The 7,015-nt window shown below is 29.3% G+C and overlaps 1 long non-coding RNA gene across 1 annotated transcript; it reads left to right on the top strand.

Annotated features, from left to right (window-relative positions):
- Window positions 1-1,022: 1,022 nt before the first annotated feature.
- Window positions 1,023-2,016, top strand: LOC107808511 (uncharacterized). Its single transcript, XR_012711387.1, has 4 exons — window positions 1,023-1,228; window positions 1,573-1,644; window positions 1,739-1,781; window positions 1,865-2,016. It is a non-coding gene; the product is annotated as an uncharacterized LOC107808511 (long non-coding RNA).
- Window positions 2,017-7,015: the final 4,999 nt, after the last annotated feature.

Here is a 7,015-nt window from a genome sequence, read left to right as displayed (position 1 = left end):
TCAAATTTACGTTGGTGGATGTTTCATCACTATATGTTGACTTCAATATTGAAACGAAGGGAGAAGGAACTCTTACTCGTAATCCGGTTGAAATTGATTAGTTTTAGGATGTGTTTATGTTTTTCTATCCCTTATTATCTTTAACCTTCTATTGTTGATTTAGTTATGCTACTTGTGCTTTTGATTTGCTATAACAATTTTCATTTCTTACGTATGAAATCAATTTCAAAGACTGTTTTTATTTTTATTTTTTTAAAATCAATTCTTCAAAAATGCTTGGTTTCAGAAATTCATGTACAACCATTTGAAAGTTGCACCTTAAATTCTTCTTATATATTTTTTATGGACTTGTTCATTCGGCTTATTTATAAGGATGTTGTTATAGAGAGGTCGGACTGTACTACTTGTATAATTTAATTCTCTAATGAAAGAGATTCAATTGGCCCCTTCAACACAGTTAGTTCCGACATTGCCTATTGTTAACTTATAAGAGTCAAATATTTAAAACTATTTTAAGCACTAAATATAATTTTATTATTAAAATTTATGTGTTTGGATAAAATGACATAACTGATGATGAAATAATTGGTGTGCTTTTTAAAAAAATACTGATAAATATTTTTTGTTAAAATGTTTGAAACGTCGTTAAATTAAATCAGTTTAAATAATTCATATTTATCACTACAAATAACTCTAGAGTTGACGATAATTATTTAACCAACAAACTAGCATAAGCTCATTTAAAAAAATTGAAAAAAACAAAACAACAACCTAGTATTTTTTGTCATTTGTAATAAACAACAAAAATTTAATTTAATTATTTATGTATATAATTAACTTTTAATCATGACTTGTTGCTTATTAGCAAATATTTTAATCTTGTGATATTTTGTGAAAATATGATAAATTTTAAATGTAAACGGATTGAATACATTTTTATGATTTTTTTATTATTGATAAAATACTAGATTTTTTCAATAACTTTGTTCAGGTTATATTCTTTTTTCAAAGTTGTGCGAAAAGTGTAAGCGGCAAAGTTCCCTCCTTGTTTTTTTCAAATCCCCAAATCCCTCTTTTAATTTACTTCTGCCGGATCTGTAATCCTAACTCCCATCCCCTTCTTCTAGACCATTTCTTCTCCTATCCCTCTATGTGATCTTCAACCCCCATCTAGCCTTTGCTCCAGTAAGATCTGTCACCGGTGGCGGATGTACATTGATACTTATAGGTGCTTGAGCATCCATTACTTTTAACCAAATTTAGTAAATTTACATAGACAATTATAAATATAGATAGATAAATATTGAGTGAGCACCAATAATTAAACTTTTTTTTCTCTTTTTTTGGATTTTTTACTGGCGAGTACCCATCACTTTAAAATTCTGGATCCGCCACTGTCTGCCACATTAACACCGTAATATATTATTTCAATTTCTCTCTTTCTCACAAGCACATACACACTATTTACAATGTTTGATTTTCTTCAAAAAAAAGTTTTTTATTTAACAATTTTAGAAGACTAAATCTGCAACGCTGCGCATTTACTTCTCATGCTTCTTTTGTTCATTACAGATCCAGGGCATGTCATATTATTTCTCATGCGGAATTTCCTTTCCTTGCATTTATTGTAATTTTCTTGTTAAGGTATGAAGAAATTTTGTTTGGTTTTCTTACTTTTGGAGTGGTTAAATACTTAAAATTTTATATTTTTACTCTTAATTCTTGTGGTTATTTGTAGCCAAAGAAGAATTGATAATAAATACTCCATTGCTTAAACTCGAGTAAGTATCTTTACTTATATCTCATTTGCTTCACTATTAATGTTTGAAAGTTTAATTTATTATTACTTGGTTTCTTTTCACAGGTATATGAAGGTGGAAATTTCTTCAGGATTGAATTATTAGACAAGTGGTTATATTAGCAATTTGAGGAAGCAACAAATTTTTATTTATTTTTTAATTTATCAATATTCTTGTATTTCCATTAGACTTTCATGTTGGATATATTTTACTTTATTTGTGTTTTAACTTATGAAGTTTGTAACAAAATATTATCTCAATATAGTATTAACTCTTTTTAATTTTATGTTCATGGATGGAAATTTTTGTTGTTACCTTGCATGTTATATCCTATTACTTCCAATTTATATAATAATAATTTCTCGAATTAAAGGAAAATCAGGTAACTAGTGACAAAAATAAAGTTTTCCAAGGATTATCTTATTGACGATGGATTAACTTTGTACTTTGTGACTATTGTAATTATCACTAATTATGATATTTTATGGAAAAAAAATTGTCGGTAAAAGCAATATATTTAGTGATAAGATGATAATTTTAACTACAAAATTGTAAACCATTTTTATAAAAGTAAAGTTGTCACTAATTTATATATTTAGGGACGAAATATTATTTGTATCTAAAAGGCGATCTTTAGTGACAAAATTACATTTATTCAACTACGAAATATACGTAACTTTAGAGACAACTGATATTGTTACTAATTAAACTAAATAATTAGTGACAAAGGTCGTTTGTCGGCATTAATAACCTTTTTAGTGACGAAAACAAACAACCAGCTACAAATTTTTTATATTTTTTTTGACGAACAAGGGGATGAACAAAAAACTTCGTTGTTAATATAACTATATTTAGCGACAAAACATGAAGTTGTCTTTGTATACTTTTAATGACCCTCTTTTAAGGACGAGCAATTGACGAATTAATTTTCGTCACAATTTTTTTTTGTGACGAAATATAAGCTTTAAGTGACAAAATAATTCATCACAGATAATTAAATTTGTTGTAGTGTTAAGTAGGGTATCATGTGTTTAAATCGTAGGGTTTTGAAGACCTACTAAAAAATATACGAAATACACACTCAAATACTAAACATATACGAAATGCACAATTAAATACATGTATATAGATGAATAATTTCAAATTATATGGGCGTATACTACAAAAAAAAGGATAAAAATACGTAAAAAAAAAAAAGTTTTATGGAAAATAGGGTTTGAACCCTTGAGATCTTCCATGTATTGGGAAGACAAATATTTAATGGTAGGAGAGAAATATTCAAAAGGTTACTGAAAGGGCATTTTGGGTATAAATATATGTCTGAAACCCTAATTAAGGCGTAAAATTACCTCAATGACCCCATTTGGGCCAATCTGGCCAAAAATGGTGTGGCCAAAAGGATTTTTCCTTTTTCCTTTTTATCCTTTGATCTATTCCAATTGCCAGCTCCGAAAATGCCAACTGTTCTTAGTTCTTATTGGCCCAGAATATTTAATAGCTGGTTTACATAGCTTTAAAGTGGAGGGACACAATGCATATACACAATACTCCTTTACTTGATTTTTTGGTTGTTTTCCTACATATTAAAGAATTCACATTTTATTATTAATTGACAAAAAAAGTGATCATATTAATCTTAATTTGTTCATTGGAAATATACCAAATACTCATAGACTCTTTACTCTAAGAATAATTTTGAAAAAAAAAGATAAGTCATTCTTGATATCTGAAAAAATTAAATATTATGAACAGAAAAAAATACCAAAAAATCAAATAAAATGAACCAGATGAAGTATTGAATATACTTGTATCGCCCCGAATATGTACTAATATCTCTTTCCTGCGTAGAACAAAATTTGATTGAGAAAATATTTGTGACGGTTAGTTATCAGTAGCACTCTAGCCTTTAATTTGTAGTGAACTGATTACCACGAAAATTGACGCATCTGTGGCGATCTTTTTAGCTTCTCATCACCAAAGGCCTTTTAATTAGTTTTGCATTTTAGACATCAATTCCAAAATGTAAGTTCCTTGTACGATATTTTAAAAATCAAGTAAAATGTAATCCTATTCAACCAATTCATCATCTTCAATCATTCAAAGCAGTTAGAAGAAAGAAAAAATAAACAAATAAAAATCATACTTGTAATCAACAAAGAAGAGAAAACTAAAAGAATAACAAAGCAATATCCGGAAAAGCTATAACCATGTCAAAGTCAACCAATTAAAGCCGCTCATCAACAATACTACCATATTTGGGGGTTTAATTGCAAGAAAACATAAACGTAGATGCAATATTGAAAATCTTTATTAAATAAATAAAAAAATAACTCAAAAAAATCAAAGTCCTGACTTATGAATCTAAAAGAAATAATTCTGCAAAAAAGAAAGAAAAAAAAATTGTGAAGATAAAAAGTTGAAAGACTTGAGAGTGAGAGAGAAGAAGTGAATGAACTGAGAAAATTTTATAGATTGAAAAAAATACTAGTTGCTCAACTACAAGTCTGCACTCAGTTAATTTTCTAATTTTGTGATGTTAAATACATCTTTGTGCTAATATTTGAGTTTTCATAGTACATTATTCTTTTACAAGCAACCTGTTGCATTAAGATCTTGAAAGTCGAAAAATTAGTTTGTCATTAATTTTTTTTATTTACATCTGAATTGATTTAAAACTCTGTTTCCATTTCCTAAGTAAAAGGAGTATATAGTACTAAAATATCACGTCTACCATTTGACAGTTTATCAACAATTAATAGAAATTTCTTTCCACTGATTAAGATCAGGATTGAAAAGTTATTTTCAGAAGTTGACATTTATCGGGTGTGTTTGGCATGTAAAATTGTTTATTACTGTCTTTACCGACTAATTAAATTATTAATTATCTCAAAGTCCACATCTAGGATTTTTTTCTTATTACTTTTTTGTAGTCGTTAATCATGTGATTTATTTAATATTCCAATGCTTGTACCACTTTCTAGTCTATGCTCCTCTTCATTCTATTTGGAAATTTTTAAAGTTCTTCCAACGGGGTGCCCACTGCACTAATTTCTCTGTTTACCCAAGCAAAACTATATATTAGCATTAATGACAGTTGATTATTTGTCCGGGTCAACACATATCTTTTAAACTAAGATTTTAGTTGATTTTAATAGATATGCACAAGCTAAAATCTTTGTCAGTTGGAGAAGTGGTTTTCTTTATGCTAACTAGCCATCCACTTGATGGAAAGGGCTAAATAATTTCATTTTTATATGGGCACTAAGAAAGGTACGTTTTTTCCATTAATAACGTGAACGTTAAGGGGTAAAGGGAGAGAAACAAAAAATAATCATTCTGAAAGCTTAAAAGACTTTTCATATTTCTCTATCAGTCTATCTTCTCAAGGATAATTATGGATCAATATCATTATTTTCCTGATAATTAATTCTCCATTGTTTTACGAATGTCAAGAAGTTCTAACATTTGGATATTTATGTATTTGACAGTTGTTGATTTCCTACATTTTATAACTGAAAAGCTCATACGAGCGGTGTCAGAAGGTACCAAAAATAAACTTTTACTACTTGTCGTAGATAATAAATTGCGTCCAGAAAATAAAATTAAGACCGAAAAATATTATAATAATCGTAGTATTTTATTTCAAATAATATGAGTGCACAATTTTTATGAATCTCTGATTCTTATTTCCAATAGTAAATAAATTCAAGGGCCTTTGAGTTTGATCTTGAATCTATATTTGTTGCAACGAACGATTATCTTGAACTCAACTAGCACACACTTTCATTAGAACCCGTACTCCTTGAATCTTGATTTGTTCTTCGTTCTTGAGCTTGGACTTGATTTCTTGAACTTGAACTTGATTGCTTGAAGGTTGAAACTTGTAGAGAAATTTGCGGCGTTTGATCTACGAGTTCTCTCTTGCTTATTGTTATTGATGGATTGTTATATGCAGCGGAAGCAATCCCAGTATCCAAATCACATGTAATCTAGACAACTAGCATAAACGGGATTTCACGGGTTACCTCTTGAAGCGTGAACAAAGCTCATCTATCTCGTGAGCCTCCAATTCCACAGCAATTCGATAAAATCTCCATCACCCGCACAATCACGATCTCCGAACGTTCCACGGTCTTCTACTGTGTTGCCCAAATAATATCCGGAAATAGTAATTTCGTGTGGGCGAAATTTTCTAGGAAAAAAGCTGAATTATTCGGCCATCTTGACTACTCCCCCTAGGTGGAAAACCTTATGTATTTATAGCACAAGTTTTAAGGGTTAAAAACTTTTTCCAAAACCTGTTAGGTTTTCCTTTCCTCCAGAAAAAATGATTCCTTTATTTCCTATTATTTAGGCACAACAGGGACCACAAAATTTAATTAACAAGGCTTCCAATTATGGAATTAATTTATAATTTTCGAAATTAATATCCACCATAATTAATTACGAATTATTCCACTAAATATCCGTAATTGCACTCCTTATTCAATTTCGAAATTCATCCATTAAATCTTATTTAACTCCAAATGTTAAGATTCAGATACTAATCAATTAAATTAAATTACTGACAATTTAATTTATTGATTATTTCTTTTAGACTTTCGCTTAACTCATTTCATGTGTCAGATACAAAATCCACCGGCCGGGTTTACACATAAAAATTTATAAGCTTTCATAAAGGTGTATCATTAATCTCTAAACCGAGACATGGATTCCATCAACTAACTATTAGTTCGCCAATGTATATTATTATTATTATTATTCAATTTACCAGACATATTGACCCACGAAAGAATCTCGCCTTTTAATAAATCAAAACAATAATAATATACACAACTAATAATAATTATATCAAGATTAAAAGTATAAGTACATTTAATGGCTAGAGAGTTTATTTTATTAAGTCAGTATAAAATACTTATCTCTACCTGGTCCGTTCAATCATACAAAATGTACTAGCACAAAAGTTGGAATTAAACTGTCATGACCCCGGTTCGCGCTCCGTGAACCATCGTGACGGCACCTAGTCTCTACGACTAGGTAAGCCTAACAATGCTGAAAAATAAACTAATTTGCAAAAGAAATAATTTAAACCGAAGTAGTGAAATAAAACAGTAATTTAAAGTGCCGCTTGACATACACAATAATAACTCTCGAAAGCTAAACACATCTCCAAAAACCCGGAATCTCATGATCACAAGCCTTTAAAAGTCTAC

Source organism: Nicotiana tabacum, chromosome 7 (assembly GCF_000715075.1).
Source record: "Nicotiana tabacum cultivar K326 chromosome 7, ASM71507v2, whole genome shotgun sequence".
NCBI lineage: Eukaryota > Viridiplantae > Streptophyta > Magnoliopsida > Solanales > Solanaceae > Nicotiana > Nicotiana tabacum.
This window is presented reverse-complemented; position numbering and strand designations above follow the sequence as displayed.